This window comes from Scyliorhinus torazame, chromosome 5, assembly GCF_047496885.1.
Source record: "Scyliorhinus torazame isolate Kashiwa2021f chromosome 5, sScyTor2.1, whole genome shotgun sequence".
NCBI classification, from domain to species: domain Eukaryota; kingdom Metazoa; phylum Chordata; class Chondrichthyes; order Carcharhiniformes; family Scyliorhinidae; genus Scyliorhinus; species Scyliorhinus torazame.
In genome coordinates, this window is record NC_092711.1 from 257,474,691 (window position 1) to 257,502,418 (window position 27,728).

Consider the following 27,728-nt stretch of genomic DNA (forward strand, 5'->3'; position numbering starts at 1 on the left):
CTGCCGTCATCTCCCTTCGTGCTCAAAGATCGACCTCTGAGGCACATCTGATTTTCTCTTTCCAACGGATTAAAGTTCACGCAGTGATTTTGTTTTAAACTCATAAAACCTTCTTATAATGCCTCTTTGTATGTGGATCCCCCTCACCACTCACACCACTCCTTGGAAAGGAGCAGACACGCGAATGGGACAGGGAGCCGGCAAACAACGGACTTTTGTCAATGAAGCCACAGATAACACAGCAGCGACTCGCAATCAGCGCCACTTCTATTAACTGATAAGAGCTCCGCTATGTACAGCTAGATTGGAACAAAAATAGGGGGGAAACATTTTTTTAAAAATGTTATGCCTTTAGAGTTACAAAACCAGTGCAAGCCCTTAATCCATCGCCTTGCTTGCTCCAAAAAAACAATTCAAATTGAATCCACGAGACATACAACAGCCAAGCTGACAAGAAAAAACATTGCACCTCATCAAGGGCTTGACCTGACGTTTGATCTTAGCCAAGAGGTCGAGAATGGGGGGGGGGGGGGGGGGGGAGAGGGGGGGCATATTTTAACTTAAAGAGCTGCATAGTGCACTTTGATCAGGACAAGGACCTCAGGAGAGTATTAATGGAAGTATGGCATACTTTAAAGTTTCTGCAGCAGAATTAGAATCAAATCACTGTCAATACTGTACTGGCATGCTGGAGTCTCTATTTTCAGATTTTTCTAAAAGAACCTGTCAAACCACAATTGAAAACTGTAAACCTGAAACACTTGCCATATTTTCTCAATGAAAAGGCAGCATGTATCTAGAGACCAAGATCGACTGACAGCAGGACAAGTCTTGCCTGCAGGAGGAAGGCACTTCTTAAACTGAGCTCTGCCCGCCTCTGTTCAGTCGCAAGTCTTCACTAATTTCTCTCTCGGTCCTTTGCCTCCCCCCCCCCCCACAACAACAAAAAAGGCTGACACATGAATAGGAATGAAACCAGGTGCCCACGAAGACCCTGGTGGGAGGGGTTACTTACCAGCTGACTCTGGTATGCGGCTGACTGTCCTGTCATCGTGGAGAAGTGGAAGTGGGGAGAGTGAGGGAGGAGTGAGGAGGGGGGAGGGGGTGAAGACAAACTGCCAACCCAGGAGGAAGGTGGCAGCAGCAAAGCAGCCGCTCTGCGTCCTGACAGCGGCACACTGAGCTGCGATCCCAATGTCCAACTTCGAAAGCGACACAATTGCAGGAAAACAACTCCTCCCACTTTACCTCACTGACACAAAGAGAGAGAGCGAGCTGCAAGATTTACTGGCGCACTAGAGCATACCGAAGGGGGCCATTTCCTCTCTCCTCTCCCGTGTAAATGGGAGGGGAAGAGCTACAATAAAGCACTTGTTAATCTAATTGACCTCCTGACGACAATAGGCGGACGATACTGGAGAAGGCTCACTCAAACCTCCGCTTTTCTTACCCGATTTTAAGAACAGCTGGCCTCTTTATAGGCCAGCTATAATTCCTGACTATTTAACTCTTGCAGGGTTGGGGATCTCTGTTCTCATTTACACATTGCGGAGGATGAATGGGAAGGGGAGGAGAGGGGGGGGGGGGGAAGGAGAGGGGGGGGGGGGGGAAGGGGAGGGGGGAGGGGGTGTTCTGCTGGGATGGTAACTCTTCGGTTTACAATGGATCAGAAGATCCCAAGCTCAATTTTGGGTGAGGTTCGAGTTCCCGCCCTCCACCAGAGTATTGGGAGGACCGCTAACATCTGCCTGAGGATCCCGGGATGAAGGAGGGGAGAAAACAGTCAGGTTGCTTTGTAGTGACATCTGTTACAAAGGATGTGTTTCTGGAGAGTAAGTGACGACAGGGTCAAACTCAAATGCGATACCCCCTCCCCATGATGTAAGAGTCTTTTTTGATGCACAAGTATGAGCCTAAACATTAAACAGGTTGACTTGAGTGGCAGCATGGTAGCACAGTGGTTAGCCCTGTTGCTTCACAGCGCCAGGGCCCCAAGTTCGATTCCCGGCTTGGGTCACTGACTGTGCAGAGTCTGCACGCTCTCATGTTTGCGTGGGCTTCCTCCAGGTGCGACGTCGAAAGACATACAGGTTAGATGGATTAGCCATGCAAAATTGCCTTTAGTGCCCAAAGGAGTTGGGTGGGGCTGCTGGATTACGGGTATGGGGCGGAGGTGTGGGGTGCTCTTTCCAAGGGCTGGTGCAGACTCGATGGGCTGAATGGCCTCTTTCTGCTCTGTAAATTCTGTGTCTATGTCTAGGTGCTCACATAACTATAGCCCAGAAGCTCAGTGTGCTCAGCCAAGGGAGAATATTAGGAGGTGAACTCAAAAATAAACACATATGAGAACCATAGGTTCCAAGCAATAACAAAAGTAAACACCGGCAGAAAACTCATGCAATTGGATCACAAGTGTGAGAGACAAGTTACCCAAGACAAACTGTCCAAAATTACTGTTCAGTATTGTGATTTAGAAAAAAATACTAATTTGCGTGCTGCAAAGCTCTATAAGCAGCACTGAGATATAAATGCTGGCGAGGACAGAGAGAACCCCCTACTATAAAGGAGTGCCATGAGATTGTTTACAATAACCCAACAGAAAGAACCTCACTTCTAAAGACACTTGTAGTCCCAGCTCACCATAGGCTGCTTTCCCGTTTGCGGAGGAGAGCAGACTGGTGGTGATTTAACCTGAGTATCACAGTTGAGAAGGCTCCTTTATGAATAACCTCAGGTGGTGTGGGAATTGAACCCACACTGTTGGCCTTGCTCTACACCATGAACCAGCTGTCCGGCCAACTGAGCTAAACGACCGCACTATGTTAAAGACACTACTTTGATAACACAGCATTATTTCTGCACTACTCCAGATTGATTACCTTAATACCACAATCTTCTTGATTCAAAGTCTGAGCCAAATTGGTACTTCCTCCATCTGTCACCATTTTGTACTGTGAATTGAAACAAGATGGTAGCAGCTGCCTATTGAGCCAAGTGGTTTATTTTCTTCCTATTTTAATTTCTTCTTCTTCCTAATTCTGCCCTCAAAAGGTGACATAAACCACAATACAGTTGGATCTGAATTGCTCCTTAAGAGAGCCTCACAGACACATTGGGCAAAATGGCCTCCTTGTGCGCTGTAACCATTCTAGGATTTTTTGACTCCAGTACCCCACTTAATGACTTCTTTGTACATGAGTCTGGACATTAAAGGAATTCAAGAAAGTAGCCACAGGGTAGCTTAGTACTGTGCACACAGGATTGTGAATTGAATAAGCCGAATTGACAAAAGACAATACATAGGACAGAACATATTTTACACAGAATTTCTCTTTGGTTATAGCTGCTACTTACAGGATAACACAAAGATTGACGCGCGATGCCGAGGCCAGAGCATATGCAGCACAAATTGAGCACTGAATAGAGTGGAATGCATTACACACCAGGATAACACTCAGGTAGGTGATATTTTACACAGGATAGAAGATTAGGTCGTTGGTGTTAAACACAGGATAAACCAGGACAATTACCATTTGAATTCCGCAATGTGTTATTGTTATGTAAGAAACATCTATTCATCTATCAGCCTATGCACATGAAGCTCCCAATTATAACATTCTGTAATATGTCTTTCGTATTTCTAAGCCTTAGTTTAAACTCTCTGTTTATGCTATTCTCATTATAAGGCTCTCAGATTTAATGCCATTTTAGCTATATCACACTCCCATTATACAGCTCTCAGACAGGCAGATAGACAGGTGCGCATTTATATTATTTGTAGGGTGACATGGTGGCACTGCTGCCTCACAGCTCCAGGGACCCGTGTTCAATTCTGGCATGGATGACTGTGTGGAGTTTGTACGATTCTCCCCGTGTCCACGTGGGTTTCCTCCTACAGTCCAAAAATGTGCAGGTTAGGTGGATTGGTCATGCTAAATTTCCCAGTGTCCAAAGGGTAGGTGGGGTTATGGGGTTACAGGGATAGGGTGGGGGAGTGGGCCTAGTTAGGGTGCTCTTTCAGAGGGTTGGTGTAGACTTTGATGGGCCGAATGGATTCTATGATTCTATTACACCGATCACACTTTCAAGATGTTTCAAAGTGCTTTAAAACTAATGAAATACTTTAGAAGTTGTAATTCACTGCTCACTGTTGTAATGTAGGAAAAGTAGCAGCCAAATTGCACACAGCAAACTGTCACAAAAATGTGAATATGATCATATAACCTTTTTATTTTAGTGGTGTTGATTGATGGATGCATATGGACTACGGATAACTTCCCCGCTTTTCTTCAAAATCGGGTCACAGAATCTTATAATCATTTTAGAGAGTAGAGGGGGCCTTTGTTTATTGTCTCATCCAAAAGATGTTCCCTCCAACAATGCAGCATATCCAACTGCACTGGAGTATCAAGCTAGATTTGTGGCTTCAAGTCTTGGGGTGAGACTTAAACTCACAACCTTCTGACTCAAGAGTGCTACCAATCAATTGTGCATTCTCTTCCTCCGTCCTTCGTGTTGATGCATTGCTTCACTTTACACAGATGCTAAAGATTTTAGAATGCATTTCTGGAAAAGACCAATAGATTAAACATCCCAATAGAATGCTGTGTGGCAGTTGGTTAATGTATTTCTGGGATTGGGCTTTGAGGCCAGACTGCTTCCATTAGGTAGGCCTGACATACGTTGAACGTCTGAGAATCCTGGGATTATATTCATTGGAGTTTATGAGGTTGAGGGGAGATCTAATAGAAACTTACACGATAATGACTGGCTTAGATAGGGTAGACGTAGGGAAGTTGTTTCCATTAGCAGGGGAGACTAGGACCCGGGGGCACAGCCTTAGAATAAAAGGGAGTCACTTTAGAACAGAGATGAGGAGAAATTTCTTCAGCCAGAGAGTGGTGGGTCTGTGGAATTCATTGCCACAGAGGGCGGTGGAGGCCGGGACGTTGAGTGTCTTTAAGACGGAAGTTGATAAATTCTTGATTTCTCGAGGAATTAAGGGCTATGGAGAGAGAGCGGGTAAATGGAGTTGAAATCAGCCATGATTGAATGGTGGAGTGGACCCGATGGGCCGAATGGCCTTACTTCCGCTCCTATGTCTCATGGTCTTATGGTCTTATTGCTGGTTAGATGTCTATCAAATTTCAGCACAAGGATTTTCTCTTGGCTTGGTTGCAAATTACCCTTATTGCAAACTCTTAGCTTGGCTTGGGTGCATAATGAGTTTGGATGCTCACGTGCAATGTCATGTTGTGACAATTCCATCCCCCGCCACCCGTGCTGAATCCCTGATTTCAGTTCATTCAACAAATAGAAGTGAGGGAGAGTCAGATCATGTGCTTCTACCATTCGGGTCATACAATCCACGTTTTTAAACAGTTTGCCCGTTAGCACACAGGATATGGTATGTGATGGAAGATGGAAATCTAAGACATTGAACAAAAATGATTATTTCAAATGGATAGAATCCTCTATGCATCTTTGGAGACCAAGAGGAAAAGATAGCTATTCCAACTGTTTGAAATAACAAACATCACCTCCTGGAAAAAGATTGTTCCCATGCAGTCCATTCCTGCAAGAACCTACCGGATCTCCACTTGGAATCTCAAAGCTAAATGCAAAACTAAATGCCAAAGCTAAACTCAGCAGAGTGGACTATTTAAAATACCGTCATTTGATTTGCTAACATTGGCAGCGGCAGGGGAGGGTGGGATTATTGTTTCTGATGTCTTCTTCGCTGCAGATGGGAAATGAGCTGGAAACCTTAAAATCATAAGTGGACTGCTGTTCTTTAAACATATCAGTAAGTGTGTGTCCGGTCTGTATTTTGTTAATTTTCAAACAACCTACTCAAAAACTAAACAGATGATAAAGTCATATTAGAGACATTGGGTGGGATTCTCTGTTCCTGAGACTAAGTGTTGATGCAGGATTCGTGGACTTCCACGACAGCAAAGCTGGTGCAGCACCTGGACAGATTCAGCGACCATGTAGGGGCTAGCACTGGCGCAACATGGAACACAATTGAATCCAATGAAAAACGGTATGGGATCGCCGGGTCCGTGATTGACACTCGGGAAGCTGACAAGCTGCAGCCACATATACACACTTCAATCCCTACACATGCCATCCTAGCCACCAAGATGCCACTGGCTGCACTGGAGCGTGCCCATCCCGCTGATGGGGCGGCTGGTGCCAGAGGGCACCTAGGAAGGTGACCTGGGGGGACACCCTGTAGACCTGTGGCCTAAGTTCACAGTGGGCAGTCAGTGGCATGCACAGCTGCATGGCTACCTTGCAGGCTGCAGCAATGGTGCTCCGCCCACCCCAACCCCACAGCCAACCATCTGGCCACCCCCCACTACTCCCCCAGCCCTGGCAAAAGCCCCTGGACAGTGGCACAACTATGGCGATGTTGGACACTTTCCATACCCCCTCTCACTCCTTCAGCAGCCTCGGTGCCGGTTTCATGATTTTAAAAGCACAAGTGAACCTCGCCGTTGGGAATTTGCTCCAGTGGAGGCGGAACATCACGGAGGCCGGGAGAATACAGGCTCATGCCCGCTAATGATTTGCCAATGGCAATTGCTGTACGTGCGGAGCGGAACGCATTGAATCTAGTTCAATAAGTCAAAGCATTGACGTTGCTGTTGAGGCACCGGAGAATTGCGATTTGGTGTGAAACCGGCACCTGCCACGATTTTGGCGTGGAAACAGATTCTCCGCCCAATCGTGTTTCTCGATTCCGGTGTCGGTCGATAAAAGAATCCCGTCCATAAGTCCTATCTTACCACCAGTACTCTGGTACAGTGCAGCACACTAAAACCTTTCATTTATTCCTGCATAATGTTTTATATTGATCAGCTTGAAAGTTTTCGCAATCTTATCTCACAATGTTCTTGCAAAATATTCTGATTTCAGGCACCTGGACCCTCAAATGAGAAGGCAATCTCCCCTGACCAACTACCCAACCATGTGGAGACCCTAAGGAAGAGTGAAGGGTACTTTTGGAAGGAAACGGGTAAGTGCACAGGATACTTTTCTGGTCAGTCTCCCAGGTAACAGACCTCTCGGTGCCTATTGATAAGTGCAGGTTTATGGAAATTATAAAATGAAAACTTTTGTTTGGGATCGGCTTTGACTTGTTGAACTAGATTCAAATTACAGCTCACATTAACATGGGACAACAAGACAGCCACCTAATTAAAGGCAGTGACAGAAGAGGTTATGAGATTTGAAGTAAATTCGCTGCTGTATATTTCGGATTTCTGCAAAAATCAATTCCACTTAGAAGTGGTTTGTTTGTTTTAAATTTCTTTTCAAACACGTGGTCATGTTTCTATTTCAGCCCAACGTCTTTCAGCGGTTGGCCGATTCTGAATTATTGACTTTGAGAAGTCATTTATTAAGCGGTGGCGTTGGCATGCCTTTAATTAATGCTGATTAGTTGAATTTATAGTTCCCTGTGTTTGCCAGTCAGTTAAGGTCTTGTTTACACAAAGCCCGACATTGTTTCACCTTGGCTGCACAGGGCTGTGTTGCATGCCTGCAACAAACTGAGCGCTCCCCCCTGCAGCAAGGGGGGGGGCATTTTGAAGTACTCAGTTGCCGGAATTGAGATTTCCCCTGCTTTGGATTTAAATCTTGCTCAATTGACGAGTAACTCCTAATTGACATTCTCTGAGTCTTGAGATTCTCCCTGTGTTTACATGGGTCTCATCCCCCACAACCCAAAGATGTGCAGGGTAGGTGGATTGGCCACGGTAAATTGCCTCTTAATTGGAAAAAAAAGAATTGGATACTCAATTTAAAAAAAAAAAAAATAGGATAAAACTGGGCTCAGTCCAATGTCCACTTGGCCAGAACAATGCCCTGAATTCTAAGCTAATAGTCCGCACCTATGTGACTTAGACATTCCTGGGTAGGAGAGAGGAGGGATGCGCTCTGATGCCCATTCAATGCAGACATCTTCCAGTATTAATTGGCAAGAACATTCATGAGCTGAATCTGCAACAAATTTCCATTCCTCAGTGTTGCTCGCTGGCTCCAGCAACAACTGACAAGTTGAAAACTAAATTTTAATAGCAAAATAAAATTCTGCCTGTGTACCCCCAGACACTATTTCAAGAGTCATATTTTACTGTGTTAATGAGAATGAAACTGGCAGCATTCACCATCATTATTCCATGAAAACTGGCAGCAACTTCAGGGAATGCACACAAGAACAGAATAATGTGGAAATCAAGGGCTTGCTGCCAATGAATGTACACTCCCTCCATTGGATACTTGTAGGAGGTTCCCACAGACTGTTATCTCCCTTGCATTCATGAATTGATAAGAACCTCCAATCTGATGCAATGAGTGACATTGTGAAAGGGCAACATTTGGGGAGGGTTGACAATTGCTTCAAAAGCGCTGTTCTGGAGGGTTTGGTCCTACCCTCAAGAGCTATATTGGAGGGAAGAGCAGCTGGTAACTGAATCTTGAACACCCATAGTTACATGCAGAAGCTGACATATAATTTGCCAAGATATCACACAACTATTAACAGTCTGTAGTTGGAAGAAGAAAATAAATAGGAGGCTTTAAATAAAAATAAAAATCTTGAAACAACACAGGCAGAACTTCATCTCGGGAAATGGTACGCAGATCGGCTGCCAGTTTTACATAGTGGGCAGAATTTTCGGCCAAAATGGCAACATGCCAGGTTCTGACTGAAAACCAACATGGCCACGCTTTCTTTCCAGAACGTTTCCAGATCTTCTGGCACTTTGTCAAAAAAAAGCAGGGGGATATGTTATGTGCTGTCATTCTTGAGGGGCAGGGCAGAAAGATGCCAGCAAACCTGGTTCCACAGGGATCGGGGTGTCCTTATTAAGGTGCCCCGATCGTAACCGGCCTCCCTTCCCCTCCATGGACATCGGAACCAACACCATCATCCATCATCACCGGCATAGAGGTTTCAGTGCTCCCACCCCCAACATCACTGGCAGCCCCCACCAACGTTCTCCAATTCCCACATCCACCCCCTCCACGTCTGCCATTTCACATACACCCCCTCCAACCCTGCCATCTCACACCCACCTGCTCCAACCCTGCCATCTCACACCCACTCCCTCCAACCCTGCCATCACACAACCAGACTCCAACCCTGCCATTTCACACCCACCCGCTACAACCCTGCCATCTCACACCCACCCCCCACAACCCTGCCATCTCACACCCACCCCCCACAACCCTGCCATCTCACACACACCCGCTCCAACCCTGCCATCTCACAGCCACACCCTCCAACCCTGCCATCTCACACCCGCCTGCTCCAACCCTGTCATCTCACACCTGCCCGCTCCACCCCTGCTATCTCACACCCACCCGCTCCAACCCTGCCAGCTCACACCCACCCGCTCCAACCCTGCCATCTCACACCCACACGCTCAAATCCTGCCATCTCACACCCACAAGCTCCAACCCTGCCATCTCACACCCACCCCCTCCAACCCTGCCATCTCATAGCCACCCCGTCCAAACATCCCTCCAACACTGTCATCTCACACCAGCCCCTCCAACCCTGCCATCTCACATCCACAGCCGCCAACTCTGCCATCTCACACCCACCCGCTCCAACCCTGCCATCTCACACCCACCCGCTCCAACCCTGCCATCTCACACCCACCCGCTCAAATCCTGCCATCTCACACCCACAAGCTCCAACCCTGCCATCTCACACCCACCCCCTCCAACCCTGCCATCTCATAGCCACCCCGTCCAAACACCCCTCCAACCCTGCCATCTCACACCCACCCGCTCCAACCCTGCCATCTCACTCACCCGCTCCAACCCTGCCATCTCACACCCACCCGCTCCAACCCTGCCATCTCACACCCACCCGCTCCAACCCTGCCATCTCACACCCACCCGCTCAAATCCTGCCATCTCACACCCACCCTCTCCAACCGTGCCATCTCACACCCACCCGCTCCAACCCTGCCATCTCACTCACCCGCTCCAACCCTGCCATCTCACACCCACCCGCTCCAACTCTGCCATCTCACACCCACCCCCTCAAACCACCCCCTCTAACTCTGCCATCTCACACCCAGCCCCTCCAACCGCCCCCTCCATCTCTGCCATCTCCAAACAACCTCCTCCAACCCCACCATCTCACACTCACCCCCTCCAACCCTGCCATCTCTCACCCACCCGCTCCAACCCTGCCATCTCGCACCCACCCCCTCCAACCCTGCATCTCACACCCACCCGCTCCAACCAACCCCTCCAACCACCCACTCCAACCCTGCCATGTCACGCCCACAGGCTCCAACTCTGCCATCTCACACCCACCCCCTCCAACCCTGCCATCTCACACCCACCCGCTCCAACCAACCCCTCCAACCCTGCCATCTCACACCCACCCGCTCCAACCCTGCCATCTCACACCCACCCGCTCCAACCCTGCCATCTCACACCCACCCGCTCAAATCCTGCCATCTCACACCCACCCTCTCCAACCGTGCCATCTCACACCCACCCGCTCCAACCCTGCCATCTCACTCACCCGCTCCAACCCTGCCATCTCACACCCACCCGCTCCAACTCTGCCATCTCACACCCACCCCCTCAAACCACCCCCTCTAACTCTGCCATCTCACACCCAGCCCCTCCAACCGCCCCCTCCATCTCTGCCATCTCCAAACAACCTCCTCCAACCCCACCATCTCACACTCACCCCCTCCAACCCTGCCATCTCTCACCCACCCGCTCCAACCCTGCCATCTCGCACCCACCCCCTCCAACCCTGCATCTCACACCCACCCGCTCCAACCAACCCCTCCAACCACCCACTCCAACCCTGCCATGTCACGCCCACAGGCTCCAACTCTGCCATCTCACACCCACCCCCTCCAACCCTGCCATCTCACACCCACCCGCTCCAACCAACCCCTCCAACCCTGCCATCTCACACCCACCCCCTCCAACACTGCCATCTCACACCCACCCCCTCCAACCCTGCCATCTCACACCCACCCGCTCCAACCAACCCCTCCAACCCTGCCATCTCACACCCACCCCCTCCAACCCTGCCATCTCACACCCACCCCCTCCAACACTGCCATCTCACACCCACCCCCCCCAACCCTGCCATCTCACCCCCACCCGCTCCAACCAACCCCTCCAACCCTGCCATCTCACACCCACCCCCTCCAACACTGCCATCTCACACCCACCCCCCCCAACCCTGCCATCTCACCCCCACCTCCTCCAACCCTGCCATCTCACACCCACCCCCTTGAAACCTGCCATCTCACACCCACCCGCTCCAACCAACCCCTCCAACCCTGCCATCTCACACCCACACGCTCCAACCCTGCCATCTCACACCCACCTGCTCCAACCCTGCCATCTCACACCCACCCCCTCCAATCCTGCCATCTCAAACCCACAGGCTACAACCCTGCCATCTCACACCCACCCCCTCCAACCCTGCCATCTCACACCCACCCCCTCCAACCCTGCCATCTCACTCCCACCCCCTCCAACCCTGCCATCTCACCCCCCTCCAACTCTGCCATCTCACACACCCCCTCCAACCCTGCCATCTCACACCCACCCCCTCCAACCGCCCCATCCATCTCTGCCATCTCCAACCAACCTCCTTCAACCACCCCCTCTAACCCCACCATCTCACACCCAACGCCTCCTACCCTGCCATCTCACACCCACCCCATCCAACCCTGCCATCTCACACCCACCCCCTCCAACCCTGCCATCTCACACCCACACGCTCCAACCCTGCCATCTCACACCCACCTGCTCCAACCCTGCCATCTCACACCCACCCCCTCCAATCCTGCATCTCAAACCCACAGGCTACAACTCTGCCATCTCACACCCACCCCCTCCAACTCCGCCATCTCACACCCACCCCCCCCAACCCTGCCATCTCACCCCCACCTCCTCCAACCCTGCCATCTCACACCCACCCCCTTGAAACCTGCCATCTCACACCCACCCTCTTCAACCCTGCAATTTCACACCCACCCTCTCCAACCCTGCAATCTCACACCCACCCCCTCCAACCCTGCAATCTCACACCCACCCCCTCCAACCCTGCCATCCCACACCCTCCCCCTCCAACCCTGCCATCTCGCACCCACCCCTACAACCCTGCCGTCACCCCCCCACCCCCTCCAACCATGCCATCTCACAGCCACCCCCTCCAGCCCTGCCATTTCACACCCACCCCCTCAAAACCTGCCATCTCACCCCCCTTGAAACCTGCCTTCTCACACCCCCTAAAAACCTGCCATCTCACACCCACCCCCTCGAAACCTGCCATTTCACACCCGCCCCCTCAGAACCTGCCATCTCACACCTACGCCCTCCAACCCCGCGATCTCACACCCAACCCTAAACCCCTGCGATCTCACACCCACCCCTTCCAACCCTGCAATTTCACACCCTCTCCCTTCAACCCTACCGTCTCACCCCTACCCCGTCCCCTTCACCCCTGCCATCTCACCCCTCCACCCTGCCATCTCACCCCCACCGCCTCACTCCAACCCCTCCCGCACTATCTCACCCCCACCCCCTCCAACCCTGCCATCTCAAACCCACTTGCTCCATTACTGCCATCAAATATCCATTCCCTCCAAACCTGACATTTCACAGCCACCCCCACCATCTCACCCCCAAACCCTCCTGTCCACCTATGCTTTCTCACCCCCACCCCTCCACGTTCTCACCCCCACCCTGCCATCTCAAACCCACTGCCTCCATTACTGCAATCTCACACCAACTCCCCCCAACACTGCCATCTCACACCCACCCATTCCAACCCTACCATCTCACACCCACCCTCTCCATATCTGCCATCTCACACCCACCCTCTCCATATCTGCCATCTCACACCCACCCTCTCCATATCAGGGGCAGCACGGTAGCATTGTGGATAGCACAATTGCTTCACAGCTCCAGGGTCCCAGGTTCGATTCTGGCTTGGGTCACTGTCTGTGTGGAGTCTGCACATCCTCCCCGTGTGTGCGTGGGTTTCCTCCGGGTGCTCCGGTTTGCTCCCACAGTCCAAAGATGTGCAGGTTAGGTGGATTGGTAGTGATAAATTGCCCTTAGTGTCCAAAATTGCCCTTAGTGTTGGGTGGGGTTACTGGGTTATGAGGATAGGGTGGAGGTGTTGACCTTGGGTAGGGTGCTCTTTCCAAGAGCCGGTGCAGACTCAATGGGCCGAATGGCCTCCTTCTGCACTGTAAATTCTATGATAATCTATGATAATCTGCCATCTCACCCACCCCCAAAATGACAAAAAAATAAGATTTGACTCTTTTTCCAACATAATAAAATCAGTTCTTTCAAGTAGACTGCCCCTTTAAAAAATAGATGGTGAAAATAAATAATTTACATTTGATACAAGACATTACGTGAATGACTATGATTTAGTGGCCATTACTGAAACATGGTTAAAGGATGGTCACGACTGAGTTAAATATCCGAGGGTATCAAACTTTTCGGAAGGACAGAGTGGATGGTAAGGGAGGTGGTGTAGCTCTGTTATTTAAGGATGACATCCGGGCAACAGTAAGGGATGACATCAGTGCTATGGAGGATAAGGTTGAATCCATTTGGGTGGAAATCAGGAATAGTAAGGCGAAAAAGTCACTGATAGGAGTAATCTATAGGCCACCAAATAGTAACATTATGGTGGGGCAGGCAATAAACAAAGAAATAACAGATGCATGTAGAAATGGTACAGCAGTTATCATGGGGGATTTTAATCTGCATGTCGACCTGCATAACCAGGTCGGTCAAGGCAGCCTTGAGGAGGAGTTTATATAATGTATCCGCGATAGTTTCCTCGAACAGTATGTAATGGAACCTACAAGGGAACAAGCGGTCCTAGATCTGGTCCTGTGTAATGAGACAGGATTGATTCAGGATCTCATACTTAGGGATCCTCTCGGAAGGAGCGATCACAATATGGTGGAATTTAAAATACAGATGGAGGGTGAGAAGGTAAAATCAAGCACTAGTGTTTTGTGCTTAAACAAAGGAGATTACAATGAGATGAGAGAAGAACTAGCTAAGGTAGACTGGGAGCAAAGACTTTATGGTGAAACAGTTGAGGAACAGTGGAGAACCTTCCAAGTGATTTTTCACAGTGCCCAGCAAAGGTTTATACCAACAAAAAGGAAGGACGGTAAAAAGAGGGAAAATAGACCGTGGATATCTAAGGAATTAAGGGAGAGTATCAAATTGAAGGAAAAAACATACAAAGTAGCAAAGATCAGTGGGAGACTAGAGGACTGGGAAATCTTTAGGGGGCAACAGAAAGCTACTAAAAAAGTTATAAAGAGTAAGATAGATTATGAGAGTAAGCTTTCTCAGAATATAAAAACAGATAGTAAAAGCTTCTACAAATACATAAAACAAAAAAGAGTGACTAAGGTAAATATTGGTCCTTTAGAGGATGAGAAGGGAGATTTAATAATGGGAGATGAGGAAATGGCTGAGGAACTGAACAGGTTTTTGGGGTCGGTCTTCACAGTGGAGGGCACAAATAACTTGACTGATGGAAATGAGGCTATGACAGGTGAGGACCTTGAGAGGATTGATATCACCAAGGAGGTAGTGATGGGCAAGCTAATGGGGCTAAAGGTAGACAAGTCTCCTGGCCCTGATGGAATGCATCCCAGAGTACTAAAAGAGATGGCTAGGGAAATTGCAAATGCACTAGTGATAATTTACCAAACTTCACTAGACTCTGGGGTGGTCCCGGCAGATTGGAAATTAGCAAACGTGACACCACTGTTTAAAAAAGGAGGTAGGCAGAAAGCGGGTAATTATAGGCCAGTGAGCTTAACTTCGGTAGTAGGGAAGATGCTGGAATATATCATCAAGGAAGAAATAGCGAGGCATCTGGATGGAAATTGTCCCATTGGACAGACGCAGCATGGGTTCATAAAGGGCAGGTCGTGCCAACTAATTTAGTGGAATTTTGTGAGGACATTAACAGTGTGGTAGATAACGGGGAGCCAATGGATGTGGTATATCTGGATTTCCAGAAAGCCTTTAACAAGGTGCCACACAAAAGGTTGTTGCATAAGATAAAGCTGCATGGCATTAAGGGGAAAGTAGTAGCATGGATAGAGGATTGGTTAATTAATAGAAAGCAAAGAGTGGGGATTAATGGGTGTTTCTCTGGTTGGCAATCAGTAGCTAGTGGTGTCCCTCAGGGATCAGTGTTGGGCCCACAACTGTTCACAATTTACATAGATGATTTGGAGTTGGGGACCAAGGGCAATGTGTCCAAGTTTGCAGACGACACTAAGATAAGTGGTAAAGCAAAAAGTGCAGAGGATACTGGAAGTCTGCAGAGGGATTTGGATAGGCTAAGTGAATGGGCTAGGGTCTGGCAGATGGAATACAATGTTGACAAATGTGAGGTTATCCATTTTGGTAGGAATAACAGCAAAAGGGATTATTATTTAAATGATAAAATATTTAAACATGCTGCTGTGCAGAGAGACCTGGGTGTGCTAATGCATGAGTCGCAGAAAGTTGGTTTACAGGTGCAACAGGTGATTAAGAAGGCAAAAGGAATTCTGTCCTTCATTGCTAGAGGGATGGAGTTTAAGACTAGGGAGGTTCTGCTGCAATTGTATAAGGTGTTAGTGAGGCCACACCTGGAGTATAGTGTTCAGTTTTGGTCTCCTTACTTGAGAAAGGACGTACTGGCACTGGAGGGTGTGCAGAGGAGATTCACTAGGTTAATCCCAGAGCTGAAGGGGTTGGATTACGAGGAGAGGTTGAGTAGACTGGGACTGTACTCGTTGGAATTTAGAAGGATGAGGGGGGATCTTTTAGAAACATATAAGATTATGAAGGGAATAGATAGGATAGATGCGGGCAGGTTGTTTCCACTGGCGGGTGAAAGCAGAACTAGGGGGCATAGCCTCAAAATAAGGGGAAGTAGATTTAGGACTGAGTTTAGGAGGAACTTCTTCACCCAAAGGGTTGTGAATCTATGGAATTCCTTGCCCAGTGAAGCAGTAGAGGCTCCTTCATTAAATGTTTTTAAGATAAAGATAGATAGTTTTTTGAAGAATAACGGGATTAAGGGTTATGGTGTTTGGGCCGGAAAGTGGAGCTGAGTCCACAAAAGATCAGCCATGATCTCATTGAATGGTGGAGCAGGCTCGAGGGGCCAGATGGCCTACTCCTGCTCCTAGTTCTTATGTTATGATATCTGGATTTTCTAACCACAAAGTACCCTTCTTGAAATATAATCCCGGTTACTAAAGGCAATGATCACAACAGCAATGCGATAATAACCCAGTCATCTGTTCTCGTGATGTCTCTTTAACATTCTTTTGTATTTCACGGTCTTCTTTTTGGAATATTTTTATTTTAAACGTTGAGAGCTGGTGGCATCACCACGGGAACGGTCCAGGAGGATCAACCAAACAGGGCGAGGAAACTGAAATAACACACAAAGCTGAAATGACACAATCACCCAGGGCTAATGACCATAATTCAACCCGCTCCTTTACTCGTTTGCATCCTGCAATTTCTCCCAGCAGGTCCCTCAGTGATACTGACAACAGATGTTGTTTCAGAGAAAAAGGTTCGAACAAATATGAATTGGACATAGTAATGCTACCGTTAATTCCAAAGTTTAAAAGGGAATCGGAAAATGAGACAACCTTTACTTAACGTGCCACTTTAATTTGCAAATAGACAAAGGCATCATCGTGTCACAATGGAATCAACAACAATTTGTATTTATAGACTGTCTTTAATGTAGTAAAGCATCCCAGGGTACTTCATAGGAGTACTATCAAACTACAATTTCACACCAAATCATGAGGAAATATTGGGGGTAGGCGACCAAACGCTGGACAAAGAGGTGGGTTCGTAAAGTTTCTTAAAAGAGAAAGGAAAGAAAAAGAGAAAGGAAAGAAACAGGAGTGGGTAGACTAAGAGAGGAAATTCCAGAGCTGAAGGTCCCAACAACTGGAGACACAGGACAGGATTTTTTGGAACCACCACCTGGATCGTCTGGTCCCACCGAAAGGCAACTTTTGGCTTGCCCGTCAAATCTCCCACAGTGGCTCCTGTCACATTGGACTGCTTGCTTCTTTGTCCATTTCCAGCAGCCTCAATTCAACTCGGACATTGAAAGCAGGGGTTGTTGTTTTTTTCAAATCACCAGCTCGTCATCTCTCACTTACTTGATATTAAGTGTTTTCCATCTCAAACCACAATACATTTTAATGGTGCATGATGACATCATCTCCACACGTGTGAGGCCACCTGTATATGATTACACCATCCTGATCATGGTAATTTCATCACCACATATCAAAGCGATGTCTGGTGTTAGCAGCCTCCGGCAGTGGCACCCTACTGGGGTTTAGCATTGTTATGGAAGTCATGGTGTTCAGAGGATCATTTCAGGGTCAAAAAGCTACTGAGGTTACAAACAGGCAGATTCCAGGAAGAGGGATGGAGTTGATGACCACAGAATGGAGTTTATGGACAGGACCAAAGGCAGTGGGTGAGATTCTCTAGACTCCTCAGGCAGCAGGAGCTGGCATGCGGTTTGCTGGCGGCACGGTTCTCTGCCCCCGTCAACGGAATTTCCCATTGAAGCCACCCCACGATGCCGGGAAAACCATGGGTTGCCGGCGAGACCAGAGAATCCTACCACCAGCGGAGAATGGCTGGAGAATTCTGGCAAATGGCTTCAGTCTTCTCAACAGTTTGTTGGAGGATTATCCAGTACTGGATGACAGACAATTCAGAAACAATAGAGGAATCAAGAAAGTTGGTGAGATAGAGCTGGATATTCTCGGCATAGATGTGGAAACTGACACTGTGGCCTGGAATTTCATCAACTCAAGCCATTCTCGTCTTTGGAACTCAGTCAAGCATTCATAATGGGTTATATTGCAGAGCTGTGTCAGCAAAACCTCCAAAGCTGATTACATCAAAATCTTTGATATTGTTCAAAGACTTTAGCCATCTGTTCAAAGTTTGAAGCAGGGAAATAGTTGGCCATCTGTTACAATGCTTTAAATATTGAACAGATGCTGGGCTGAATACATTAAAGCCATTTGAAGTTATTATCATTATGAAATATGAAGTTGCTAACACCTTTTGAACTTACCCATGAAAAAGGTTCCCAACTCCAGACTAGGCTTCCTCCAGGATTCACGATTATTCTGAGGTGCCCTGAAGTATTTCTCCCACCAAAACAAATGCAACCCGACGGAAAGAGCAGGCGGTCTAAAATACCCACCCCCACAATGGACTAGGCTCACTACGCCTGCCTAGTCCGAGCAAAGACAAATCATCTAGTAATTTTTCTCCTCTTGCTATGTGGAATCTTGCTTTGTGCACCTTGGCTGCCAACTGTAACTATTATGACAGTGACTATGCTCCAAAAGCATTGAATTTGTAGTAAAGCACTTTGGGACAGACAGAGGATGTGAAAGGTATGAATGCATATTCGTCATTTAATTGATGGCCCTTAGGATTTTCTTTGGTATCAAGATTAGCTCAAAATCAGGAAAGTAAGGTTACAAAGAGGATCAATCATACATTTGCCTTCCAGTTGATTTAAATAATTCCTCAGCAAAACATCGCTTGCTCATTGAATTACTATAGTGCCATCGTACAGTATACATTGGATGAATACAAAACAGAGGGAGCCAACACAGTAAGCCAGCTCTGATGTAATAACAGATCAAAAGATGGCACAGTTACAAAAAGCCCAGACCTCTTAAACCAAAACTTAATTTAGGTCTTTTTGGTGGTTGAATACAAGGAACTAGGCTGAAAATGGACTAGGAGAGTAGCTTAGCATCATTTACACAACAATTACACCCAATCTGCCATCATTTTTACTGCTGAGGGGGAAAAAACACTAAAATTCACATGAGATGCATTTTTCAGCAATGGTGGATTTAGAAATTGTTGATGGGGATATGAGCACCGAGGCTTTGAGGTTCATTTTATGGCAGAGTATAGAACCATATCCAAATTCCCTTTAGGACATTTTTATATGACATTTTATTTGGCACATTTTGTAGCATTTTGTTCTTTTGACCATGTCAGGAGAGGTTTATTATTTTGTGCTGGAAGTAAAACGTGCCTGAGAACATGTTATAGATATTGGGCGGGATTCTCCTTTGCCCGACACCAAAAGTGTGTTCGGCGATTGGGCGGAGAATGGGCTCTGATGCCAATCAGTGCTGATGCCAGTTTGGCACCAGTCAACCATACTCCGTCCCCTCCGAAATGGCTTCATTGTGACATGCGTCATGTGCAATCACAATGCCGTTGATGTCTCATCGGCTGGCCCACTCGTGACGCGCAACCCCGATGGGCCGAATTCCCGGTGGCGCGGACTAAGTGTGGCCACACTGATCGTGAACCAGGCACGGCGGCTGCGGACTGTGTCCAGCGATGCCACACTCGGCCAGGATCCGTGCCGCTGGCCGGAGGGCCTGTGCGTGGTATGGGAGGACTGGAGGGGGGTGGGCTGTGGGGTCGCAGATGGCGGGTTGGGTCCACGCACAACCATGTACAGCGTGACCGCTGCAGGTCATCAGCCATGCATATGTGCGGCCCGGCCAGTCTATGCCCGCTTTCAGCACGGGAGGCGGGAGTTTCAGTCAGTGCTGCTTTGAGCCCCTCGCCGGTACCGGAATCGGTGAAGGGTTCATGCCGATTTGCCAGGCGTGAAACACCATGGTTCCCACACTGACGTCGACACTTAGCCAGGGAAACGGAGAATCCAGCCCACTGTATTTTGTGCTCCTAGATGGGTCAGAGTGACTACCTTCAAAGTCAGGTTTGTAATCCATTACACTCAAACACTTTTTCCAGGCACGGGCCAGGTATGGAAGGACAAAATCCATAATTATATTGCACAAGGATTTTCACGATTTAAATGGGAAAACTGAAAAATATATATACATATATATGTATCATGTACTTTATTAGTGATCCTAGTAAATCCTAGTGATAAATCTGATTCTAAGCTGCTAATAACTGATGGAATGTCTCAGAAAAAGTAACACTCCTATATTGATCGGGAAAAGTGTGCGGTGATGCACTTGGGCAGGACAAACAAGGCAAGGGAATACATGTTAAACGGCAGGACCCTGGGAAGCACCGAGGATCAGAGGGACCTTGGTGTGCATTTACACCGGTCCCATAAAGTAGCACAGGCGGTGGATACAGTGGTTAAGAAGGCCTATGGGTACTTAAATTCAATGCCTTGGCTACTGAAGGTAAGAGCAAGTAGGTTATGCTGGAGCTGTATAAAATGTTGGTTAGGCCACAGCTAGAATATGGCATGCAGTTCTGGAATCCACATTATAGGAGGGATGTGGTAACATTGAAAAGGGTGCAGAGGAAATTTACCAGGATATTACCTGGACTGGAGAGTTTTAGTTATGAGAAGAGATTGTATAGACTTGGATTGTTTTCCTTGGAGCAGAGGCGACTGAAGGGGGGGCATAGATAGAGTAGACAAGAAGAAACTTTTCCCCTTGATGGAGGAATCAGTGACCAAGGGGCATAGATTTACCTTAAGGGTCAGGAGGTTCAGTGGGGATGTGAGAAAAAACGTTTTTACCCAGAAGGTGGTGGGAGTTTGGAATTTGCTGCCCGAAAGGGTGATATTTAGATGTGCACATGTGATCACAAGGCATTCGAGGCTATGGGCCAAGTGCTGGAAATGGGATTAGAATAGTTAGGTGGTTGTCTTTGACCAGCGCAGACTCAATGGGCCGAAGGGCCTTTTCTGTGCTGTATGACTATGATCTCTATTGTGAATAAACACATAGTAAAGACCATTGGGCTGGAAAAATCCATTGACCACCGGCTGGATTATCCAGTCGGCAGGCGGATGTGGCTGGAGAATCCGCACATTGGCTTGAACAGTTGCATTTGGAAACAGTTCTGTGCCATTAATAATTGTCAAGACCAAAGAGAAAATGCTGGAAATTCTCAGCAGGTCTGGTAGCATCTGTAGGGAGAGAGAAGAGCTCATGTTTTGAGTCCAGATGACCCTTTGTCAAAGCTCAAAGACTAATAGTCAAGTACATTTTTTCTGAGATAAGTACTGTTTCCTAAAGCTTGCCCTGCCACAACTGCTATCGAATGGCCAGGCCATAAATCTTTTAACACATTGGGTGGGTCTGTCTGAACATTTGAAAGCCCAATTGAATAAATAGGGTGAAATCACCTGTCAAGATCCTGTTTTCAATGCCCACACTTTGTTCTGTTACAATGAAATTTCTTTGTTGTGCAAGAAACCAAGGAGTCATTGTGTGGTGAGATGATACTTGTCTAATAGCGGATGTTTCTGTGATTCCACACATCCGTTTCACTATAAATAATGAAAAGAAAAATTACTATTTCATGAGTGTAATGCAGTCAAAACCATCACAAGTATTGATATTCACACAGTTATAACAGACTGATCATTTCTAGGAATTCAATCCCTGGGACGTTTTAGATAAACCATTTAAATAATTCATGTGAGGAAGAGATTCCCCCATAACTCAGCTGGTAGACATGCTATCCATAAAGAGCATGGTACCGTGTCCAATCTCTGGTCAGTACTGAATTAGTTAAAGCCAGACAAACAATACTAGAGATGCCTCAAAGTCCCTTGTGTGGAGTCTGATACCCACTCCTCATTCCAACTGATGACTCCTAGAGTGCTTATGTGTGTGGACAATAGGTAAATATAAGAGCAGGGTCAGTAGTTTACTTTCCATATGGATGAATTATCTACCAGCTCGGTTTAGGCTTACATTTGAAAAGTCATCATTTGAAAAAAAATGCTGAAGGACTGCATGGAAACAATTAGTTTCTTGATGAAGTTTGCTAGAATGTGAATATGAATTAGTTTAAAAATTCATTGTCTTTGGTAGTACAAAACCGTGAGTACGGCTGACGAAACACATTTTGTCAAAGCTTTTAGTCTTGCACTCATCAGGGCAATCGCAAGAATACCAGGGCAATCACAATAATACCAATGTCAGGGGAAACACTAACTTTATGCTATATGAAAAGAGTGTGCTGATTGTTTGGCAACTGAACTCTGATTGGTAGAGGTGTTGGCATGGAGATTGCACCAGTTGATAGTGACTGCTAGTTAACTGCCAAGAATTTTTTGCCATTTAAACCAGGCAGCTTGACTCTGATTGATCAAGACACTGCCCTAAGAAATGAGCCATTTCATGGTCACCATCCACTGGCGCATTCTCCATGGCATCACCTCTACCAATCAATGTCCAATTGCCAACCGATCAGGCCTCTCTTCTCATACAGTATGAAGGTGTTGGCTTCTTTGATATTGGTGTTCTTCTGATTGTCGAATTCAGAGCAAGATGAAAAGCTTTGACAAAATGTCTTTTTCAGCTACGAAAGAATATTGGCACTATAAAAGTCTGTTTGGGATGCTTTTATGGTTGCTATGCAAGCATGACAAAATGAAAATTTGCATTGAATTATAATGTGCCTTTTACTGATATAATAACTGTAATGGTGTACAGATTCCTTCACCAATGAAAAGCCAAACACTTATTTCATGAAGTTGGAGCCCCTTTAAATAAATTTTAATCAGGATGACATAAGATGAACCCGGAGATGCTTGCGCTTATTGCAAAGATCTTTATTGTATTTCATTGTTTGATGGCTCAATATTTTCAGATGACACCAGACACACTATCTATTTAATCAAGTTTCTGATAGATTATACCACTGAACTCAAGCAACACATATGCAAAAGGGAAGCGTCCGTGTTAAAGAATCAATCCTGCTAATAGCCCTGTCACCAGCTGTACTCCAACCATGCATGTAATCAGATTAAATTGTCTCGGAAACAGGAAGGAAAAGCAGAAAGGAGTATTTTCAAAAGGAAATATTCACACTAAAGTGATAATGATCCACGAAATGGGCTATTAATCCCATCTCCAGAATCTCTGAGCAGTGTTCACACTTCCACAGGTCTGCCCCAAATTAATTTTCTTTAAATTTAATGGGCCTGTGTGTTTCAAACTTCAAAATCCCATACTGCAGTTTTAGCAGAAACATAGGCCTCAATTTTATGTTTGGTAAAACTCAAAATCAGCGGGAGTGGATATGAAACCCGCTCCTGCATTGCTAAACGTGATATTGTGTTGCTGAACGTGATATTATGCTGGCTGGTCAATTAACGATCATTCAGGGTAAAATGCACTCTGTGAAATGCGGAGTGCTGCGGAAAGTGTGGACGCCTAGAAATGGGGGCGTGCAGGCTGGTGCTTCCAATGTGCTTCCTCAAGAGGACAGCCACTGTGGAGTTGTTGGAGGAAGCTGCAGTCCTGTAAAAAATATCAGTGGAAAAACTATGCCACGATTGTCTGGGCAGCACAGTCACACACAGACCTCAGTCCCAAGACACATTTATTTGAGCTCCGACCTATCATCCCGCCCTGGACCGAGGTTGTAGCTAAAATATAAAGGCTGCCTTACCAATCAGCCCGCCCGCCAAATGTAAAGGCAGATGGACAACATAAAATTCTAGTCAATTGCTGTTTACTTACTTTAAATTGGCTTCTAGATTATCGACGAGCATTCTTCCAGCTCACACACGTGCCGAATGAAATAATGTGCATGGGCACGATGATGCCTGTATGTAAGCACAATGTCTTCTCGCATAATTTTACCTGCTTCCGGGTCGGGCAAGCACCCGAACTTGATATGTAAAATTCAAAGTTGTAAATTAATGAAGGGATCTGCTTTCCATTGGTGTTAGGCTATGTTGCAAAATAGAAGATAATTAAACTGTGTCCCGATTTTTCTTCCAGCATCGTAATGTTTCCACACAGCCAACACAGTTATTTTTTCCATTTCCAATTATCTTTTCCTCCTTTCCTGTGAGAGATACTTTGGGCCGGATTTTCACGTCAGAGTTGGGAATTATGAGTTTTGCCACTTCCACCTTCAATATAAACACGGACATGTTATTTCCCCCAGGAGACAGTGTGTGGGTGGAGTCGGATCTACTGCTCCAAAATAATCCTGACCTGGGAACAGAGACAGATGAATGCTGAGGCCAGCAGGATGGAAGGGCAGCCTCCATTTTCTGGGATATCAGTCAGATCTATTCATGACTTTTAGGCTCCCTAGTCCTTACCTCATAAACCCCCCCCCCCCGCCCCATTCCCCTCATGAATCCTTCAAACCCCCAAGTTCCCTCAGGGCCCTTTCATACTTCCTTTGCTCACTGCAACCTCCCCACGGCCACTCCATATTCACTTCCCCCATTCATCCTCCACATCCACTCACCCAGCACCCACTGTGCACCGAACATGTGAGTCCTTTAATCATGGCACTGGGAAGTCTTTGAAATGCTCATCAAATGGTTCAATCAAATCCATTCAAACTCCACCAGAAACAAAATGCCCCCCTCAAGAACTTGGATGGAATTTTCAGTTTGTGGCAGGTGAGGGAATGTAGTGTTTCCCTCTGTGGCAGCAGATGGGATCATACGCCAAATCTTCTGGCTCTGGCCTCAATAATTATGTACTCCACCATATTAAGTGTGGGGGGGGGGGGGGGGGGGGGGGGAGAAGAAAGAGTCTGGATGGCATATTGTCTGCCATCATGCCCTAATGCCATATTGAAAATAATGCCCAACATCACTGACCCACTATTGAAGAGAGAAGGTGCACTAGCTGAAAATGAAGTTAGATTTCTGGGAGCATTCATCTGTCTCTGTGCACACGTCAGGATTTCTGGGACTCCTCTGGAAATCAGAAGAGGGCTCTCCTGAGAATAACAATGGATCTCTTGAACATTCTGAGGCTGGAAGGTGGATCCCCTCCAGGACACAAGAATCTTGAATGTCCACTGGCAGATGCATTCCCCTCACCCAGTGCTGTGGTGTTCCAGGGTCCAGGGTTGTGGGGCCCTCCATCCCAAACTCCAAACACAGCCACAGGCATTGTTCAGATGAATCCTGACATCTACACACCACATTGTATGAATGTGTTTCATGCCGCATCGCAGAGGATCTGGCGTGGGGCAGGGTGTGCCTTCATCGGAGCCCATTAGCGGGCTACAAATAAGGTTTGTGCCGTCATGTGGTGGATTTTCCGACCAACCATGGCAGGCACCAGTGGAAGATCCTGTTGTAAATTCACACCAGTGTGAAACCAAAGGCCTGTCCGCTTCAGGGCCCCCTCAACCTTCAGGCCACCCCCCTTCAGTCCCTGCCCCTTGGTAGTGCGAACCTGAAACCCATGCAGACATGGGGAGAATGTGCAAACTTCAGTGACCCAGGGTCGGGATCGAACCCTGGTCTTCAGCACCGTAGGCAGCAGTGCTAACCACTGCAACACCATGCCACCCGTAAGGAACCCTTGCACTTTAATGTCAGAGTAATGCCAGCTGCTTCTGTGGTGGGAATCTTCCTCCAGTGCAGGCATGCTGTTCAGGCATCAGATGTTGAAAAAGATCCAGTCTAAAAATAAAGCACTAAGACGGCACACAAGCTCTTTCGAGGAAGCTTTTCAGAGTAGAATAAAACACACAATGTGCGGTGGCTTGAGGCAATAGCAGGTTGACATCAGGAAGGAAGAATGAACTATTTCTTGGCAACTGACAATAATAACTTATATACAGGCAGAGTTTCTATGCAAGGGCAGCATGGTGGAGCAGTGGTTAGCCCTGTTGCCTCATGGCCGATGATCCAGGTTCGATCCCAGCCCTGCGCCACTGTCCATGTAGAGTTTGCTCATTCTCACCGTGTTTGCGATGGTCTCACCCCCACAACCCACAGATGTGCAGGGTTGATGGATTGGCCACGATAAATTGCCACTTAATTGGAATTGTTTTGAAAAAAAAAAAAAAAAGAGTTTCTATATAGGTGTTAATGCTCTGGCTCCCAGGTTCACTCTGACCAGAACAATGTTCCCCGGGCCCCACGCTTTTTCTTCATTGTGTGGGGTCCATTTACTCTTGCACGATAGACCCTGAGCCAGTCACATGGACATTGAAGCATGCCCCTTAAAGGGACCGCACTCCAACATCCCTCGCCTGCCGTACAGATAAGCGATATACAATAACTATATACAAGATATGGCTGAGGAAACAAAAGTGAAGAGAGTCCAAACGCAATCCATCACCTAACGGGAGATTTCTTGGTTCTCGTGGATTGCATTAATCCCCAATTGGCTGCTCCAACTCAGCAGGAACAACATTGTCAACTGTAGCAGAACGTCGCTGAGAGTCAGCCAACCTTGCAGGGTTATTTTCTTTGAGAACGCTAGAATCCCTCCAGTGCAGAAGGAGGCCATTCGGCCCATCTAGTCTGCACCGAACCTCCGAAAGAGCTCTTCACCCAGGCCCAAACCCTGCCCATATCCCCTTAACCCTACCTAGGGGCAATTTAGTATTTATCCACCTAATTTGCACATCTTTGGACTATGGGAGGAAACCAGAAACCCCGGAGGAAACCCATTCAGATACGGGGAGAATGTGCAAACTCCACACAGGTAATCATTCAAGGCGGGAATCAAACTAGAGTCTCTGGCGCTCTGAGGCAGCTAACCACTTTGCTGCCCCTCTGTAGCTTTTTCCCAGATCATCGATGGGGCCCCCTCAAGACTCCTGGATCCTCTCTGTTCTGGTTCCACCACAGGAGCAGTGGTGCTGTCTGCTGGCTCCAATTGTTCTAAGATTGGGGTTGTGGTCTCTCGGCTTCTCACGTGGTTAATGCGTTTCCGTATTGTCCTGCCATTCAAATTTGCCATGTATAGACTGAGCCTGGCTTGGACACAATTAGTGCTGGAGGCAAAATTTCTGATAAGGACCAGGTGGCTCACTTGTAATGATCTGTCCCCTTTTTGCAAAATGTATCGTTTCCTCTGGGAGGCGTGCCATGCCTCCACCCTCCCCGCCAAATTTGGGAAAACCAAATCCAACCGGGTCCTTAGACAACAGCCCATCAGCAATGTTGCTGGTTTGAAGGCCGTAGTGGCATGGGGGTTCATATTATAAGACAAAAGAAAGTTGGCAAACCTAAGACATAGTGATCTGTTGGACTGCTTCTTTATAGCTGCCTTGAACATTTACACAGCTCTCTCTGCTAACCTGTTTGAGGCAGCGTGATAGGGGGCTGTTCTGGTATGGCGAATGTCATTCTATCTGACAAAAAAACACCAGCGAAGTCAACATCTACTCTCGTCCATGGGCGGCTATCAGGTCACTCCCAAGGGTGGAGGCTGGCTGTAGGGAGCAGGAAGTGCTGCTTCTGGCAAGGATCACACTGGCACACTATGTGTTCAATATCCTTGTCTATGCCAGGCCACTAGATGTAGCTGGTTCACACACTGGCTCCCGGGCTCACTGACCAGAACCCCGCTTTCTGGGACTTGGACTTTTCCCTCATTGGTTGGGTTTCTTGCACTCACACATAAGCCCTGAGCCAGTCACTTAAACTGCGAGGGAACGCACTTTAAAGGGTTGTGTTGCCACACTATGAATAAAAACACTCAGAGAACCTGCTCTTTCTAGGAAGCACTTTAGGGGCCATGGTGGACACTTGGTGAGTCCAAAGTGCTGTTTCATTGGTTCCACACTCGGAGTGTGGCTACTACTACTGGGCTTTGCGGGTTTCTGGCCGGGGAGGGGGGGGTGGAGGG

At 47.4% G+C, this 27,728-nt stretch overlaps 1 protein-coding gene across 3 annotated transcripts in view; it reads right to left on the reverse strand.

Annotated features, from left to right (window-relative positions):
* mid2 (midline 2) overlaps positions 1-27,728 on the reverse strand; it is a 306,551-nt gene that overhangs the window by 179,952 nt on the left and 98,871 nt on the right. For 2 of the 3 annotated variants that reach the window (XM_072505417.1, XM_072505415.1), the window contains exon 1: positions 1,016-1,195. The exons of the other annotated variant lie outside the window; for it this stretch is intronic. The gene's annotated coding sequence lies outside the window, so the exon portion shown is untranslated. Of the gene's footprint in view, positions 1-1,015; positions 1,196-27,728 lie in introns of those variants that run through there. 3 annotated transcript variants of the gene reach the window in all.